The 18,751-nt window shown below is 41.3% G+C and overlaps 1 protein-coding gene and 1 non-coding gene across 2 annotated transcripts in view; one reads left to right on the top strand and one right to left on the bottom strand.

Moving 5' to 3' along the window:
* Window positions 1-940, bottom strand: part of KNL1 (kinetochore scaffold 1) — a 60,485-nt gene extending 59,545 nt beyond the window's left edge. Inside the window, exon 1 of the mRNA XM_010598347.3 lies at window positions 30-940. The gene's annotated coding sequence lies outside the window, so the exon portion shown is untranslated. The remainder of the gene's footprint in view (window positions 1-29) is intronic.
* On the top strand, window positions 496-577 carry TRNAS-GCU (transfer RNA serine (anticodon GCU)). The gene has a single exon. It is a non-coding gene; the product is annotated as a tRNA-Ser (tRNA).
* Window positions 941-18,751: the final 17,811 nt, after the last annotated feature.

The following is an 18,751-nucleotide window of genomic DNA, read 5'->3' on the forward strand; positions in this document are numbered from 1 at the left end:
GCCCCAAAACAAATAATCTTCTTCCTTACCTGCCGCAGCCCGCCTGCTTGACAAATTCTCCTGACTTATTTGGATTCCCCGCGCTCCTCTGAGGGAGCTCACAGCTCCCTCTCGACGTCACCTCACAACGCCCAGACTTCCCCAGTAACGAATTCAAATCTAACCGCCCAGAGATGCGCATGCGCAAAAGAGCTCTACGTGTCGGCTCCGCCCCTTAGGCTCCAGACCAACCCCATTCCTAAGACTTCTTTAACCAAACTTTCCAGCCTCTGTGCCGATTTTATTTCCTTCAGGTTTATCTCATTTTCTACATAGTTTTCCTTTCCTCCTTCACGTTGCAGACTCCCTCATCACGGGAGCGGCCATCTTCTTTCGATGGTCTGCTGTAGAAATTGTCGAACCTTTGCTTCCGTACAAAATGGCAGCTTCCATAATAATGCGTCACATCCCCCTAGTATTACTCCCTATAGCCACCAAGAAGGTGTAGGCTTCTGGGACGAGGTGGCCGAGTGGTTAAGGCGATGGACTGCTAATCCATTGTGCTCTGCACGCGTGGGTTCGAATCCCATCCTCGTCGAAGGAAGCTTTTTGCCTCAGATTTAAACAAAAAAATAAGTTGCGGAGTAGAAACTACTGCTTATTCCAGTTATGATTTACGGGTCAATTTAATCTAGTATTATTAACCTCAGTTTTGAGAAATTAGAAAAGCAGCTTTTAAAGCGTTCTGATTTCACAGAGAAAGAACAGGAAGGAAAGACTTCCCGGGAATCGTAAAATGTCTGTACTGGATTTAATTTATTTTCGTATGAAGTAAATAACAATGCACAGAATTCCACCGTTATTACCATTCAGTATATTGGAATGCTAATCGACTCCCACCTCAAGTAATCTAGTTCCTGATTGACCAGCTTCAATTATTATCGGCTCTTACTCATGAGTTTTAAAATAACCTGTCCTCGTTAGGAAATATCATTTCACCTGAAAACTCCTGCGAGACAGAGTATTCAGAATTCTCTTGCAGACCCCAGCAAACGTCAGTTGCTCAAGAAATGTATACATTGAGAAACGTTAAAAGATGTTGAAAATGTGTGGAACCTTGGTAATATCTAAAAGCCAGAGACCGAAGACCTGAAGCATGGCTACCTTTGCAGAGAGGAAAGTGTGATCCTTCCCTTTAAACCAAAAAGGGAGCAACAGGGACCTGAAAAAGATTAGAGAGATTTCCCTCCTGGAAGGTCATCAGGCAGATTCATTCAACTCACATTTAACAACTTTTATTTATCCACACATTTTATATGAATTGTATCACTTTAGCCTTACCATAACCTTGTGATCATGACACCAGTTATTGGTTGCCGTGGAGTCAATTCTGACTCAGGGCAACCCCATGTGTGTCGGAGAACTATGCTCCATAGGGTTTTCTTTCTTTCATTTTTTTTTTAGTATTTGTGTGTGTGTGTTTTCAGTGAAAATTTACACAGTAAATTAGGTTCCCATTTGACAATTTCTACACAAGTTGTTCAGTAACATTAGTTACATTTTTCACAATGTGTCAACATTCTCTTTAATTGCATTTTGGTTGTTTCATTTCCAGTACTCCAGTTTCGCTGTCCCCTTATCTTCTCATTTTTCCTTTACAGTAATCGTTGACCTTTCGGTCACATATAGACGGTTTTTTAATAGAGCATTGTACACATGGGTTGTTGATGTTAGGTGCCATTGAGTTGGTTCAGACTCGCAGCGACCCAAGTACAACAGAATGAAACACTGCCTGATCCTGCGCCATCCTCATAACTGTTGTTATGCTTGAGCCCATTGTTGCAGCCACTGTGTCAATCCATCACGTTGAGGGTCTTCCTCTTTTCTGCTGACCCTGTACTTTACCAAGTATGATGTTCTTCTCCGTGGACTGATCCCTTCTGACAACATTTTCTAAGTATGTAAGATGCAGTCTTGCCATCCTTGCTTCTGGTTGTACTTCTTCCAAGACAGATCACATGATACTCATGGGCAATATCCTTTATTTTGTGTGCCAGTCTGTTATTCCACTAAAAGGTGACCTCATAGGAGAGTTTTAGTTTAACGTTTAAATAATATCTCAGGGCAATAGTCTCAGTTCTGTAGTCTCAACTGGTCCAGTAAGTCTGAATTTTTTAAGAATTTGAGTTCTGTTCACTTTTTTCTCGTGTTCTATCAGGGTCCATCTATTGTAGTCCTGACCACAACGGCTGGTAATGGTAGCTGGGCACCATCTAGTTCTTCTGCCTCGGGGTAGATGAGGCCATAGTCATGTAGGCTATTAGCTCTGTAGAATAGTTTCTTATGCGACTTTGGTTTCCTTCTATCTCTTTTGCTCCTGACAAGTAGAGACCAATAGTTGTATCTTAGACAGCTGCTCAAAAGCTTTTAAGATCCCAGACACTACTCAACTCACTAGGATGCAGAACATGAACTTTGTGAACTATATTATGCCAATTGACTAAGTTGTCTCATGAGACAACTAAGCCTTCAAATTCAAAACCAGTCTGGCAAGGTGTTTGGTTATGTCTGAGAAGTATCTGTGACTGCGTCCTCTATGAATATATATGTGTGCACATACATATCTGTATGTACGTGTACATACAGATACTTCTATCTGTGCACACATATGTATACACGTGTACCTGCCCATACACATGTATTGCCTATGTGTCTACATATGTGACCATACACTCATTTTTTGGTTATTGTTGGTGTTCTTGCCAAATTATATATGTCATATTCTTTAGTGCAAATATCTTTTTCTCTTGTGGGCTTCTTGTGGCATCGTTTACTTTGGTTCAAGCTGTGCTTATTACATCCACATTTGGTGCTACTTTTCCTATCACTAAAAATAACAAGTATGTATGATCTAAAGGGAGTCCTGGTGGCACAGTGGTTAAGAGCTTGGTTGCTAACCAAAAGGTCGGCATTCCAAATCCCCCAGCCGCTCCCTGGAAATCCTATGGGGCAGTTCTACGCTGTCCTGTAGGGTCACTATGACTTGACAGCAATCGGTATGATCTAGAGAGTGAGTCCCCTTCCCCACTCCACCCATCCGTGGTAACCACCAATGAACATTGGTCTCTGTATATATATTTATTCTTGTCTTCTTATAAAAGTGGAATCATTCAATGTTTGTCCTTGTGTGATTCCATAGGGTTTTCAATGGCTGATTTTTCTAAAGTAGTTTGCCAAGGCTTTCTTCTGTGTGCCTCTGGATGCACTCAAACCCACGAACCTCTAACCTCTCAGCAGCTAAGCACATTAACTCTTTGCACCACCCAGGGACTCCTGTGAGCAAAACAGATATTTTTATTACTCCATTTTACAGATGAGAAAACTGAAAGATTAACTTGCCCAAGATTATACAGAAAACTCTGGTGCATAGCGGTTAAGAGCTATGGCCGCTAACTCAAAGGCCAGTGGTTTGAATCCACCAGGTGCTCCTTGGAAACTCTATGGGGCAGTTCTACTCTGTCTTATAGGGTCGCTATGAGTTGGAATCAACAAGACGGCAACAGTTTTGTTTTGTTTTTTAAGGTTATACAGCTCCTAATTTAAGAACCTAAGTCTGTCAGACTCTGGTGACTCTTAACTACCAGTCTATACATGCTAGAGATTAATAAACAGCCTCATCAATCCCCTTGCAGTAATGATTGACAAGTCCTCTCCCCACCGAGGCTGTCCACACCTCACAGGCTCAACCCCAGAACGCAGCACCTGGCACGCTCTAGGGCAAGGTTTGCCACACTGAGTGTGGAGGGCCTGGCCCCTGCTCTCCCTGCCCTACTGGCTCCTCTCTTAGACCCACATCCCTTGGGAGTGTTAATGTCAGTGAGGGCTTTGTGTCACCAGAGCACCTGACTTCAGCCTTGCTCTCCAAACCATTCTCCACCCTGCTGCTAAGAAGAGTTTCTATCCAGATTCTACACGTTCTCAAGGGGTCTATGGGTGGAATTCAGTGGGCTATTTGGTAGGGAAAAAATTTTCATCTTTATTTTCACTGATCTTTAATTGGAAGTTAACATTTCCTTCAACAAAGGTTAACAACAAACTCCGGTAATATTAACCTCACCTGTGATTTTGTAGCCCATAAAAATGACAGATATTTTTATATCACATTACAGCCATTGCTTTATGCTCATCCAAACCAGTTGCTGTTGAGCTAGAGTCAGACTGTGTGTGTTAAAGTAGAACTGTGCTCCACAGGGTTTTCAATGGCTGATTTTTTGGAAGTAGATTGCTAGGTCTTCCAAAGCACCTCTGGGTGGACTTGAACCACCAACTTTTTAGTTAGTAGAACCTCCAACTTTTTGGTCAGCAGTTGAGCACATTAACCATTTATACCACTCAGAACTCCATTATGTTCATTACCAAAAAAAAAAAAAAAAGTTAATGTTTGGTCAATTCCAACTCATAGCGACCCTATAGGACAGAGTAGAACTGCCCCATAGGGTTTCCAAGGAGAGGCTGGTGGATCTGAACTGCCAACCTCTTGGTTAACAGCTTCAGTGCTTAACTACTGTGCCACCAAAAAAAAATTAAACCAAACCCACTGCCCTTGAGTCGATTCTGACTCATAGCAACCCTACCGGACAGAGTAGAACTGCCCCATTGAGTTTCCAAGGACTGCCCGGTGGATTTGAATTGCCAACGTTTTGGTTAGCAGCTGTAGCTCTTAACTACTACACCACCAGGGTTTCCATCACATCCATTACTACTTTGAAATTATGATAGTTATTAGACCTGCCATTAGATCTTGTAATGCTATGCATTCATAAGAAGTACATATATCAGTAAATCACAGATTTTTTAAAGTAATTTTTATTGTGCTTTAAGTGAAAGTTTACAAATCAAGTCAGTCTCTCACATAAAAACTTATATACACCTTGCTACATACTCCGAATTACTTCCCCCCTAATGAGACAGCCCGCTCTCTCCCTCCACTCCCTCTTTTCGTGTCCATTTCACCAGCTTCTAACCCCCTCTACCCTCTCACCTCCCCTCCAGGCAGGAGATGCCACCATAGTCTCAAGTGTCCACCTGATCCAAGAAGCTCACTCCTCACCAGCATCCGTCTCCAACCCATTGTCCAGTCCAATCCATGTCTGAAGAGTTAGCTTCAGGAATGGTTCCTGTCCTGGGCCAACAGACGGTCTGGGGGCCATGACCACCAGGGTCCTTCCAGTCTCAGTCAGACCTTTAAATGTGGTCTTTTTATGAGAATTTGGGGTCTGAATCCCACTGTTCTCCTGCTCCCTCAGGGGTTCTCTGTTGTGTTCCCTGTCAGGGCAGTCATCGGTTGTAGCCGGCGCCATCCAGTTCTTCTGGTCTCAGGATGATGTAGTCTCTGGTTCATGTGGCCCTTTCTGTCTCTTGGGCTCGTAATTACCTTGTGTCCTTGGTGTTCTTCATTCTCCTTTGATCCAGGTGGGTTGAGAACAATCGATGCATCTTAGATGGCTGCTTGCTAGCGATTAAATCACAGATTTTTAAAAATATTTTGAAAACTTTATTTCAATATAATTGGTTGCCTTTGTGTTCTAATATACTTGATTTTATGCATCTTAAAACAGTATTCTGAGAAGGAGTCCATAGGCTTCACCAGACTGCCATAGAAGTACATTTTCACAAAAAAAGGTTAAGAACCCCTAAGGGACTTTTCTAAAATACTCTTGAGACACTGACTAGGCCCTGCTCTCCCTCCCCAAGACCTGTGCAGATGCTGTCCCTTCTCCTCTTGCTGGAACACGCTGCCCTCCGCTCCCTACCTCCTTCCATCCTGTGCTTCCCTGGGGGCCTCCTACTCCTCCTTCAGATCTCAGCTTAGGGGTCGTCCCCACCAACAAGCCTTCCCTAGCCATCCGTCTGTGCCTGCACTTCCTAACTGCATTTCCCTCAACTAGCTCCTGGGCTCTCTCTTGCTTCTGGGCCTTTGTACCCCTCCTAGCTGCTCCCATAGTCCCCTGGGCTTCCCATAACACTTGCCAAGCAGTATTTAAATTGCCCGTTAGTGCTGTCACCTCTCTAGAGACATGCAGTGGCAGTTATCGTGACTGAGACTGGCAGGGCTGCATCATTTTCATGAGTTTTGCCTGCTTCTTGCAGTGATGAATTTCTTTGGAATATCGATAAAACCTGTCAGTGTGCCCAGATTCTACAAATAAAAGGTAGGCCAATAATTTTCTCAAAAGAAAATCTTCAATTGTAAAAGTTCTGAAAATACTAAGCACTGAAAGAATTTAGAGAAAGAGAAAAAAAAAAGATTGTGAGTTGAAAGCTTACTTTTCCATTCCTCAGTTTTCATGCTTAATTGTTCACTTGCGGTTTTTCACATGAAATGGCAGTGAGATTTGCTATGCACAGTCTCAGTTTTTTGCATTTATACTGACTTCCTGATATATAAGAACTACTGTGCTTATGTTCCCTTTTTCTAAAAGAAAATCAGAAGAGTCGAAAACGTACTAGATAATTTAAAAGCCCGGGGAAAAAAGAAAAAATTAGTAATGGAAAAGGAACTTATAAGAAACTAAGGCAGTAAAAGAGTTAGAGGCGCCCTCTACTGGAGAAGATGAAACTGCACGATTTGGACAAGGTAACTTTTTTTTTAAAGCACTCCAGGAGTGGCTTTTGCCTTTAGAAAGGTCCTCAGTACCCCTCCCTCCCAAACTGGTCAACCAACCACAGCTCAAAGAAACCATTCTTCTTCTTCTTCTTTTTTTTAATTATTGTACTTTAGATGAAGGTTTTCAGGGCAAACTAGCTTCCCATTAAACAGGACACATACTGTTTTGTGACATCGGTTGACAACCCTGTTGACATGTCAACACTCTCCCTTCTCAACCTTGAGTTGCCTATTACCAGCTTTCCCATCCACTCCTGCCTACTAGTCCTTGTGTCTGGGCTGGGGTGCCCCTTTAGCCCCATTTTGTTTTATGGACCTGTCTAATCTTTGGCTGAAAGATGAACCTCAGGAGTGACTTCATTACTGAGCTAAAAGGGTGTCCAAGGGCCATATTCTTGGAGTTTCTCCAGTCTCTGTGAGGCCAGTAAGTCTGTAAGTCTGTTTTTGTTTTTTGTGAGTTAGGATTTTGTTCTACATTTTTTTCCAGCTCTGTCTGAGACCCTGTATTGTGATCCCTGTCAGAGCAGTCGGAGGTGGTAGCTGGGCACCATCTAGTTGTACTGGACTCAGTCTGGCAGAGGCTGTGGTAGTTGTGGTCCATTAGTCCTTTGGACTAATCTTTCCCTTGTGTCTTTAGTTTTCTTCATTCTCTCTTGCTCCCGACAGGATGAGACCAGTGGAGTATCTTAGATGGTCGCTCACAAGCTTTTAAGTCTTCAGACGCTACTCACCAAAGTAGAATGTAAAACATTTTCTTTATAAACTATGTTATGCAATTAAGCTAGATGTTCCCCAAGACCAAGGTCATCACAGCCCTCAACCTAGTAATTCTGTCCCTCAGGGAGTTTGGATGTGTCTATGGAGCTTCTGTGACCTTGCCTGGTACAAGTTGTGCTGGCTTCCCCAGTATTGTGTACTCTCTTACCCTTCATAAAAGTTACCCCTTATCTACTAATCCATTTAGTGTTAAAGAGACCACCGTTTTTTTTTTTAATTTATTTATTGTGCTTTAAGTGAAAGTTTACAAATCAAGTCAGTCTCTCATACAAAAACTTACACACACTTTGCTGTGTACTCCTAGCTGCTCTCCCGCTAATGAGACAGCGCGTTCCTCCTCTCTACCCTGTATTCCCTGTGTCCATTCAATCAGCTTCTGTCCCCCTTTTCCTTCTCATCTCACCTCCAGACAGGAGTGGCCCACACAGTCTCATGTGTCTACTTGAGCCAAGAAGCTCACTCCTCACCAGCATCATAATCTATCTTATAGTCCAGTCCAATCCCTGTCTGGACAGTTGGCTTCAGGGATGATTCCAATCTTAGGCTAACAAACGGGCCAGGGACCATGACCTCCAGGGTCCCTCCAGTCTCAGTCAGACCATTAAGTGTGGTCTTTTTACTAGAAATTGAGGTCTGCATCCCACCGTTCTCCTGCTCCATCAGGGATTCTCTGTTGTGTTCCCTGTCAGGGCAGTGATCAGTGGTAGCTGGGCACCATCTAGTTTTTCTGGTCTCAGGCTGATGTAGACTCTGGTTTAAGTTGCCCTTTCCATCTGTTGGGTTCATCTTTACCATATGTCTTTGGTGTTCTTCACTCTCCTTTGCTCCAGGTGGGTCGAGACCAACTGATGCATCTTAGAGGGCCACTTGCTAGCGTTTAAAACCCCAAACACCTCTCACCAAAATGGGATGCAGAAAGTTTTCTTTGTTATGCCAATTGACCGAGGTGTCCCCCTGAAATCATGGTCCCCAGATCCCAATCCCTGCTACCCTGGCCTTCAAAGCATTTGGTTGTGTTCAGGAAACTTCTTTGCTTTTGGTTTAGTCCAGTTGTGCTGACATCCTCTGTATTGTGTGTTGTCCTTCCCTTCACCTAAAATAATTCTTGTCTACTATCTAGTTAGTGAATACTCCTCTCCTTTCCTCCCTACCCTCGTAACTGTCGAAGAATATTTTCTTCTGTGTTTAAACTTTTTCTGGAGTTCTTATAATAGTGGTCTCATACAATATTCATCCTTTTGCAACTGACTAATTTCACTCAGCATAATACCTTCCAGATTCCTCCATGTTATGAGATGTTTCACAGATTCATTGAAAGAAAACCATTCTTAATCAACACCAGGGATGTTCCTCACAAGTACTATTCTGGACTACAGGTCTTCATTCTCTTGGTCTAGCACCAGGAAGATCCAACCTCTCTTGAGAATGAAGTGTTCTGGGCAGAACTATGCAGTGTTTTAGTTGGTGATGGCTCGTAGCCCATGCAGGCACTTATGTGTCAACAACCCTTAAATGACATGGCTCTGAAGGTAGAATTTAAATACAATAGATTGTGGTGTGCCTGCAGGGTTTTTTTTTTTTTTAACCCTTACAAAAAAAATCCAGACCTTGAGCTCCAAACATCAAAAGACTGGTTTTGAGAGGCAGGAAATGACGGAAATGAGTTCAGTCTGTTCCTTACCATTGGGAGGTGTGGCCCCAGTGGAGAACCATCTCTGGGAAGACATCCATGACAATGACAGTCTGGAGAGGCACAAGAGTGAATCCAGGCAGTCTTCTCTGAGTCTGCAGCACAATTCCAAACATTTCTCTTTGCTCAAATCATGTCGTGAGATGCATGCTATCATGTGCAAACATCCACCTTATCGTAACTGTTCTGAGAATGTCTACTTAGCTGAAGATGAAATAACTTTTTCATATTAAAGATCAATACAGGAAAAACTGAAATCCAGTTCTATAGTAACCTTGCTTAAGAAAGAAAAAATGGACAATTAAATGCCAGTGTTGTTGTTGTTAGGTGCCAAAGAGTAGGTTCTGACTCATAGCAACCCAGTGTACAACAGAACGAAACACTGCCCAGTCCCACGCCATCCTCCAGTCCTCACAAATGTTATGCTTGAACGCGTTGTTGCAGACACTGTGTCAATTCATCTTGTTGAAGGTCTTCCTGTTTTTCGATGACCCTCTACTTTACCAAGCACAATATCCTTCTCCAGGGATTGGTTCCTCTCTGATAACATGTCCAAAGCATATGAGACAAAGTCTTGCCATCCTCGACTCTAAAGAGCATTCTGGCTGTACTTGCTCCAAGACAGATTTGTTTGTTCTTCTGGCAGTCCATGGTATATTCAATATTCTTCGCCAACACCATAATTCAAAGGCGTAAATTCTTCCATCTTCCTTATTTTTCATACAGCTTTCACTTGTATGGTCTCAGGGAACATCTAGCTCAATTGGCATAGCATAGTTTATAAAGAAATTGTTCTACATTCTATTTTGGTGAGTAGTGTCTGGGGTCTTACAAGTCTGTGAGCGGCCATCTAAGATACTCCATTGGTCTCACCCCTTTGGGAGCAAGGAAGAATGAAGAAAACTAAAGATCAGGGAAAGATTAGTCCAAGGGACTGATGGACCACATCTACCATGATCTCCACCAGACTGAGCCCAGTACAACTAGATGGTGCCTGGCTACCAGCACTGACTGCTCTGACAGGGATCACAATAGAGGGTCCTGGACAGACCCAAAGAAAAATATAGAACAAAATTCTAGTTCAAAAAGAAAGACCAGACTTGCTGGCCCAACAGAGACTGGAGAAACCCTGAGAGTATGGCCCCAGACACCCTTTCAGCTCAGTAATGAAGTTACTCCTGAGGTTCACCCTTCAGCCAAAGAGTGGACAGGCCTATGAAACAAAATGAGACCAAAGGGGCACACCAGCCCTGGGGCAAGGAATAGAAGGCAGGAGGGGGCAGATAAACTGGTAATAGGGAACCCTGGGTTGAGAAGGGAGAGTATTAACATGTCGTGGGTTGTTAACCAATGTCATAAAACAATATGTACACTAACTCTTTAATGAGAAACTAGTTTGTTCTGTAAACCTTCATCTAAAGTAAATTAAAGAAACAATAAATAAAGAAAGAAAAAGAGAATATCATGGCTTGGGTCCAGGACAGAGCTGCAGAAAAATGTAGAACAAAATTCTAACTCAAAAAAAAAAACCAGACTTACTGACCTGACAGAGACTGGAGAAACCCTGAGAGTATGGCCCCTGGACACCATTTTAGCTTTGTAATGAAGACACTCCTGAGGTTCAGCCAAAGATTAGACAGGTCCCTAAAACAAAACAAGACTAAAGGGGCACACTAGCCCAGGAGCAAGGAGTAGAAGGCAGGAAGGGACAAGAAAGCTGGTAATAGGGAACCCAAGGTCAAGAAGGGTGAGTGTCGACATGTTGCGGGGTTGTTAACCAATGTTATAAAACAATATGTGCACTAACTGTTTAATGAGAAGCTAGTTTGTTCTGTAAACCTTCATCTAAAGTACAATAAAAAGAAAACAAAACCATGGCTTGAGTCAGGCACACCTTAGTCCTCAAAGTGACATCTTTGCTTTTTAGCACTTTAAAGAGGTCTTTTGCAGCACATTTGCTCAGTGAAATACATTGTTTGATTTGTTGACTGCTACCTCCATCGTGGTTGATTGTAGGTCCAAGTAATATGAAATCCTTGACAACTTCAGTATTTTCTGTTTATCATAATGTTGGTTATTGATCCAGTCATAAGGATTTTTGTTTTCTTTATGTTGAGGTGCAATCGATCCATATTGAAGGCTGTAGACTTCTATCTCCATCAGCAAATGCTTCAAGTCCTCCTAATTTTCAGCCAGCAAGGTTGTATCATCTGCATATCGCAGGTTGTTAATAAGTCTTCCTCCAATCCTGATGCCTTGTTCTTCTTCATACAGTCCAGCTTCTTGGATTATTTGCTCAGCATGCAGCTTGAATAAGTATGGTGAAAGGATACAACCCTGATGCACACCTTTCCTGATTTTAAACCACACAGTATTCCCTCATTCTATTCGAACAAGTGCCTATCAGTCTTTGTACAGGTTCCTCATAAGCACAATTAAGTGTTCTGGAATTTCCATTCTTTGAACTGTTATCCATAATTTGTTATGATCCACACAGTCGAATGCCTTTGCATAGTCAATAAAACACAAGTAAACATCTTTCTGGTACCCTCTGTTTTCAGCCAAGATCCATCCGACATCAGCCATGATGTCCCTCATTCCGTATCCGCTTCTGCATCCGGCTTGAATTTCTGGCAGTTCTTTGCCAATGTACTGCTACAATCACTTTTGAATTATCTTCAGCAAATTTTTACTTGCATGTGATATTAATGATATTGTTTGATAATTTCTGCGTTCCGTTAGATCAACTTTCTTTGGAATGGGCACAAATATGGATCTCTTGCAGTTTGTCACACTGTGATGGCTTGCATATTGTTGTGATACTGGATGCTATGCCACCAGTATTTCGAATACCAGCAGGATGACCCATGATGGACAGGTTTCAGCGGAGCTTCCAGATTAAGACAGACTAGGAAGAAGGACCTGACAGTCTAATTCTGAAAAAATTGGCCAGCAAAAACCTTATGAATAGCAGCAGAACATTGTCTGACATAGTGCAAGAAGATGAGCCCCTCAGTTGGAAAGCACTCAAAATACAACTGGGGAAGGCCTGCCTCCTCAAATTAAAATTGACCTCAGTGATGCGGTTGGAGTCAAGCGTTCCAGACCTTCATTTGCTGATGTGGCATGACTCAAAATGAGAAGAAACAGCTGCAAACATCCATTAAACATCAATAGACTAGGGAAAATGGGGAATAACACTTGATGGTGTTTTTCATACTTTACCTTCTCTGTTAAAGTAGCAATGGATAGTTAACAAACAACAACCAGTTATACTTTTCCTTCTCACGACAAGGAGGAGCAATGCCCTAGATGGTCTCATTTCCATTTAAAATTACTAGAACAAAGTAAAACTCAGTCAAACCCAAATCCAATGGGCAAAATTATGGATGAAAGCAAGACCTGAGACTATGACTGGTGATTCCATGGACTTGAAATGGAAGCAACGATTCCATTTTTGAATGGTTTCATATCTCTTTGGGCTAAATGAAATGTCATTGGTTCTAAGTACTTTTTCCTCCCGTTGGCTTTCGCAGTGATTCTCAAGTATTTCTTATCTGAAGGTTTTGATGTATATTTGTCAATTCTAGGTCAAATTCCTTCAGTAAATGCCTAGAAATGTTACTGATGGACAAATGAAGCCTGAATGTGTTCTAAACTATGACAGCATACTCAGCAATTAAATCAGACCATTAAAAAAGTCCAAATCATCTCAATTATCAACTTCCTATTGATAGCTAATATAGCTATGGATTTAGAATCTGATTTCTAAATTTTGAATAACACAGAAACTTGACGTCTAAGGAAAAATTTTTTGGCTTTAAAAAAAAATTGAAATAACTTCTTGACGATTGTTTCTGCATACTCACTGGAAGGATTGCTCCCAATCAACTTACCTTTCAATGAGTATCAGTAATCATTTTGGGTATAATCTGGCAAGTATCAGAGACAGACTTTACTTCAGTCCATGAATGCAGGACTTTAAAATGTTTACCTGCTACCCATTGCCGCTGAGTTGTTTCCAACTCATACCAACCTTATAGGACAGAGTAGAACTGCCCCATAGGGTTTCCTAGGCTGTAATCTTTACAGGAGCAGACTGCTACATGTGAGACAATAAAATGCTTAATCCTTACAATTTTGCCTCAATTCTGATTCTGGATGATTTAGCATTTAGATATAAAGCTTTCATTTTCAAATTTTTAACCTGCTTTAAGGACTATTATTTAAATTTACATACCAACCACTAATGTCAAAGATGAGGAAACTGAAGATTTTTACCAACTTTTGTAATCTGAAATTGATCAACCCTGCAATCAAGATGCATTGATAATTACTGGTGATTGGAATGCAAAGGTGGGAAACAAAGAAGAAGGATCAGTAGTTGGAAAACATGATTTTGGTGACAGAAAGGACACCAGAGATTGCGTGATAGAATTTTGCACGACCAATGACCTGTTCATTGGAAATATCTTTTTCAACAACATAAATGGTGACTATACATGTGGACCTCACCAGATGGAATATACAAGAATCAAATCGACTACATCTGTGGAAAGAGACCACGGAGAAGCTCAATATCATCAGTCAGAGCAAGGCCAGGGGATGACTGCAGAACATACTATCAATTGCTCATATGCAAGTTCAAGGTGAAGCTTAAGAAAATTTTTTAAAAGTTCACAAGAGCCAAAGTGACCTTGAGTATATCCCACCTGAATTTAGAGACCATCTCAAGAATAGATTTGGCTCACTGGATACTGGTGACCAGAGACCAGATGAGTTGTAAGATGACATCAAGTACATCATACATGAAGAAAGCAAAAAGTCATTAAAAAGAAAGAAAAGACCAAAATGGATGTCAGAAGAGACTCTGAAACTTGCACTTGAATGTAGAGTACTGTCATGGATTGAACTATGTCCCCCAAAATATGTGTCAACTTGGTTAGGCCATGAATCTCAGTAGTGTGTAGTTGTCCTCCATTTTGTCATGTTAAAGAGGAATAGGGTGGGATTGTAACACCCTTACTAAGGTCCCCGATCCAATGTAAAGGGAGTTTCCCCGGGGTGTGGCCTGCACCATCTTTTATCTTACAAGAGATAAAAGGAAAGGGGATCGAGTGGAGAGGGAGGACCTCATACCACCAAGAAAGAAGCACTGGGTGAAGAGTGTATCCTTTCATCCTGGGGTTCCTCCATGAAGAAGCTCCTAGTCCAGGGGAAGATTGATGAGAAGGACCTTCCTTCAGAGCTGATGCAGGGAGAAACCTTTCTCTGGCGCTGACGCCCTAAATTTTGACTTCTAGTCTGAGGTATACTGTGAAAAAATAAATTTCTCTTTGTTAAAACCATCTCCTTGTAGTATTTCTGTTGCAGCAGCACTAGATGACTAAGACAAGTAACTAAAGTGAATGGAGAAAATGATGAAGTAAAAGAGCTGAACAGAAAATTTCAATGGATGACTCGAGAAGACAAAGTAAATTATTGTAATGAAATATGCAAGGACCTGAAGTTTGAAAACCAAAAGGGAACAACACACTTGATACTTCTCAAGCTGAAATAACTGAAGAAAAATTTCAAGCCTAAGAGTTGAAATATTGAAGGATTCTATGGGCAAAATGTAAGATGGAAGAATTACACAGTCACTGTACCAAAAAGAATTGGTCAACTTTCAACCGTTTCAGAAGGCAACATATGATCAAGAACCAATGGTACTGAAGGAAGAAGTTCAAACTGCACTGAAAACATTAGCAAAAAACAAGGCTTCAGGAATTGAGGGAATACCAGTTGAGATGTTGCAACAAACAGATGCAACGTGGGAAGGGCCAACTCATCTATGTCAAGAAATTTGCAAAACGGTTACGTGGCCAACCTGGTAAACTGACTGGAAGAGATCCATATTTGGACCCATTCCAAAGAGAATTGATCCAACAGAATGCAGTAATTATCAAACGGTATCATTAATGTCTCATGCAAGTAAAATTTTACTGAAGATAATTCAAAAACGGTTGCAGCAGTATATCGACAAGGAATTGCCAGAGATTTCAGCCAAACTCAAGAGAGGATGTGGAACAAGAGACATCATTGGCGATGTCAGGTGCATCTTGGCTGAAAGTAGTGAATACCAGGAAAATGTTTACATGTGTTTTATTGATTATGCTAAGGCGTTCGACTGTGTGATCATACCAAATTACGGATAACATTTCGAAGAAGAGAATTCCAAAGAACACTTGATTGTCCTTATGAGGAACCTGTACATAGACCAAAAGGCACTCATTTGAACACAACAAGGGGTTATTGTGTGGTTTAAAATCAGGAAAAGTGTGCATCAGGGTTGTATTCTTTCACCATACTTATTCAATCTGCATGCTGAGCATATAATCAGAGAAGCTGGACTATGTGAAGAAGAACTTGGCATCAAGAATGGAGGAAGAGCCAGGGCAATTAGGCTAGACAAAGAACTAAAGGGCATCCAGATTGGCAAGGAGGAAGTAAAATTATCTCTATTTGCAGATGACATGATCTTATATACAGAAAACCCTAAAGAATCCTCCAGAAAACTACTGAAACTAATAGAAGAGTTTGGCAGAGTCTCAGGTTATAAGATAAACATACAAAAATCACTTGGATTCCTCTACATCAACAAAAAGAATATCGAAGAGGAAATAACCAAATCAATACCATTCACAGTAGACCCCAAGAAGATAAAATACTTAGGAATAAGTCTTACCAAGGATGTAAAAGACCTATACAAAGAAAACTACAAAGCTCTACTACAAGAAATTAAAAAGGACCTACTTAAGTGGAAAAACATACCTTGCTCATGGATAGGAAGACTTAACATAGTAAAAATGTCTATTCTACCAAAAGCCATCTATACATACAATGCACTTCCGATCCAAATTCCAATGTCATTTTTTAAGGTGATGGAGAAACAAATCACCAACTTCATATGGAAGGGAAAGAAGCCTCGGATAAGCAAAGCATTACTGAAAAAGAAGAAGAAAGTGGGAGGCCTCACTCTACCTAATTTCAGAACCTATTATACAGCCACAGTAGTCAAAACAGCCTGGTACTGGTACAACAACAGGCACATAGACCAGTGGAACAGAATTGAGAACCCAGATATAAATCCAACCACATATGAGCGGCTGATATTTGACAAAGGCCCAGTGTCAGTTAATTGGGGAAAAGATAGTCTTTTTAACAAATGGTGCTGGCATAATTGGATATTCATTTGCAAAAAAATGAAACAGGACCCATACCTCACACCAAGCACAAAAACTAACTCCAAGTGGATCAAAGACCTAAACATAAAGACTAAAACGATAAAGATCATAGAAGAAAAAATAGGGACAACGTTAGGAGCCCTAATACAAGGCATAAACAGAATACAAAACATTACCAAAAATGACGAAGAGAAACCAGATAACTGGGAGCTCCTAAAAATCAAACACCTATGCTCATCTAAAGATTTCACCAAAAGAGTAAAAAGACCACCTACAGACTGGGAAAGAATTTTCAGCTATGACATCTCCGACCAGCACCTGATCTCTAAAATCTACATGATTCTGTCAAAACTCAACCACAAAAAGACAAACAACCCAATCAAGAAGTGGGCAAAGGAAATGAACACACACTTCACTAAAGAAGATATTCAGGCAGCTAACAGACACAGGAGAAAATGTTCTCGATTAGAGAAATGCAAATTAAAACTACGATGAGATTCCATCTCACTCCAACAAGGCTGGCATTAATCCAAAAAACACAAAATAATAAATGTTGGAGAGGCTGCGGAGAGATTGGAACTCTTATACACTGCTGGTGGGAATGTAAAATGGTACAACCACTTTGGAAATCTATCTGGCATTATCTTAAACAGTTAGAAATAGAACTACCATACAACCCAGAAATCCCATTCCTCAGAATATGCCCTAGAGAAACAAGAACCTTCACACAAACAGATATATGCACATCCATGTTTATTGCAGCACTGTTTACAATAGCAAAAAGCTGGAAGCAACCAAGGTGTCCATCAACGGATGAATGGGTAAATAAATTGTGGTATATTCACACAATGGAGTACTATGCATCGATAAAGACCAGTGACGAATCTGTGAAACATTTCATAACATGGAGGAACCTGGAAGGCATTATGCTGAGCGAAATGAGTCAGAGGCAAAAGGACAAATATTGTATAAGACCACTATTATAAGATCTTGAGAAATAGTGTAAACTGGGAAGAACACATACTTTTGTGGTTACGAGGGGGGGAGGGAGGGAGGGAGGGAGAGGGTTTTTTACTGATTAATTAGTAGATAAGAACTGCTTTAGGTGAAGGGAAGGACAACACTCAATACATGGAAGGTCAGCCCAATTGGACTGGACCAAAAGCAAAGAAGTTTCCGGGATAAAATGAATGCCTCAAAGGTCAGCGGAGCAAGGGCGGGGGTTTGGGAACCATGCTCTAAGGGGACTTCTAAGTCAATTGGCAAAATAATTCTGTTATGAAAACATTCTGCATCCCACTTTGAAATGTGGCGTCTGGGGTCTTAAATGCTAACAAGCGGCCATCTAAGATGCATCGATTGGTCTCAACCTACCTGGAGCAAAGGAGAATGAAGAACACCAAAGTTACACGACAACTAAGAGCCCAAGAGACAGAAAGGGCCACCTGAACCAGAGACCTACATTATCCTGAGACCAGAAGAACTAGTTGGTGCCCCGCCACAATCGATGACTGCCCTGACAGGGAGCACGATAGAGAACCCCTGAGGGAGCAGGAGATCAGTGGGATGCAGACCCCAAATTCTCATAAAAAGACCATATTTAATGGTCTGACTGTGACTAGAGGAATCCTGGCGGGCATGGTCCCCAAACCTTCTGTTGGCACAGGACAGGAACCATTCCCGAAGATAACTCATCAGACATGAAAGGAACTGGACAGTGGGTAGGAGAGAGATGCTGAAGAAGAGTGAGCTAATTATATCAGGTGGACGCTTGAGACTGTGTTGGCATCTCCTGTCTGGAGGGGGGATGGGAGGATAGAGAGTTGGAAGCTGGCATAATTGTCACGAAAGGAGAGACTGGAAGGGCTGACGCATTAGGGGGAGAGCAAGTGGGAGTAAGGAGTAAGATGTATATAAACTTGTATGTGACAGACTGACTTGATCTGTAAACGTTCACTTGAAGCTCAATAAAAGCTAATAAAAAAAAAAGAGTGGAGGAAGACCTGTTAACAACCTATGATATGCAGATGACACAACCTTGCTTGCTGAAAGTGAAAGGACTTGAAGCACTTACTGATGAAGATCAAAGACCATAGCCTTCAGTATGAATTGTACCTCAACATAAAGCAAAAAAAATCTTCATGACTGGATCAATAAGCAACATCATGATGAATGGAAAAAAGATTGAAGTCATCAGAATTTCATTTTACGTGTATCCGCAATCAACATCCATGGAAGCAGCTGTCAAGAAATTAAAAATAAATAAATAAAAATAAATAAAATGACATATTGCATTGGGCAAATCTGCTGCAGACGACCTCTTTTATTTGTGCTTTAAGTGAAAATTTACTATTCAAGTCAGTTTCTTATACAAAAACTTATACACCTGTTGTTATGTAACCCTAGTTGCTC

Source organism: Loxodonta africana, chromosome 10, assembly GCF_030014295.1.
Source record: "Loxodonta africana isolate mLoxAfr1 chromosome 10, mLoxAfr1.hap2, whole genome shotgun sequence".
NCBI lineage: Eukaryota > Metazoa > Chordata > Mammalia > Proboscidea > Elephantidae > Loxodonta > Loxodonta africana.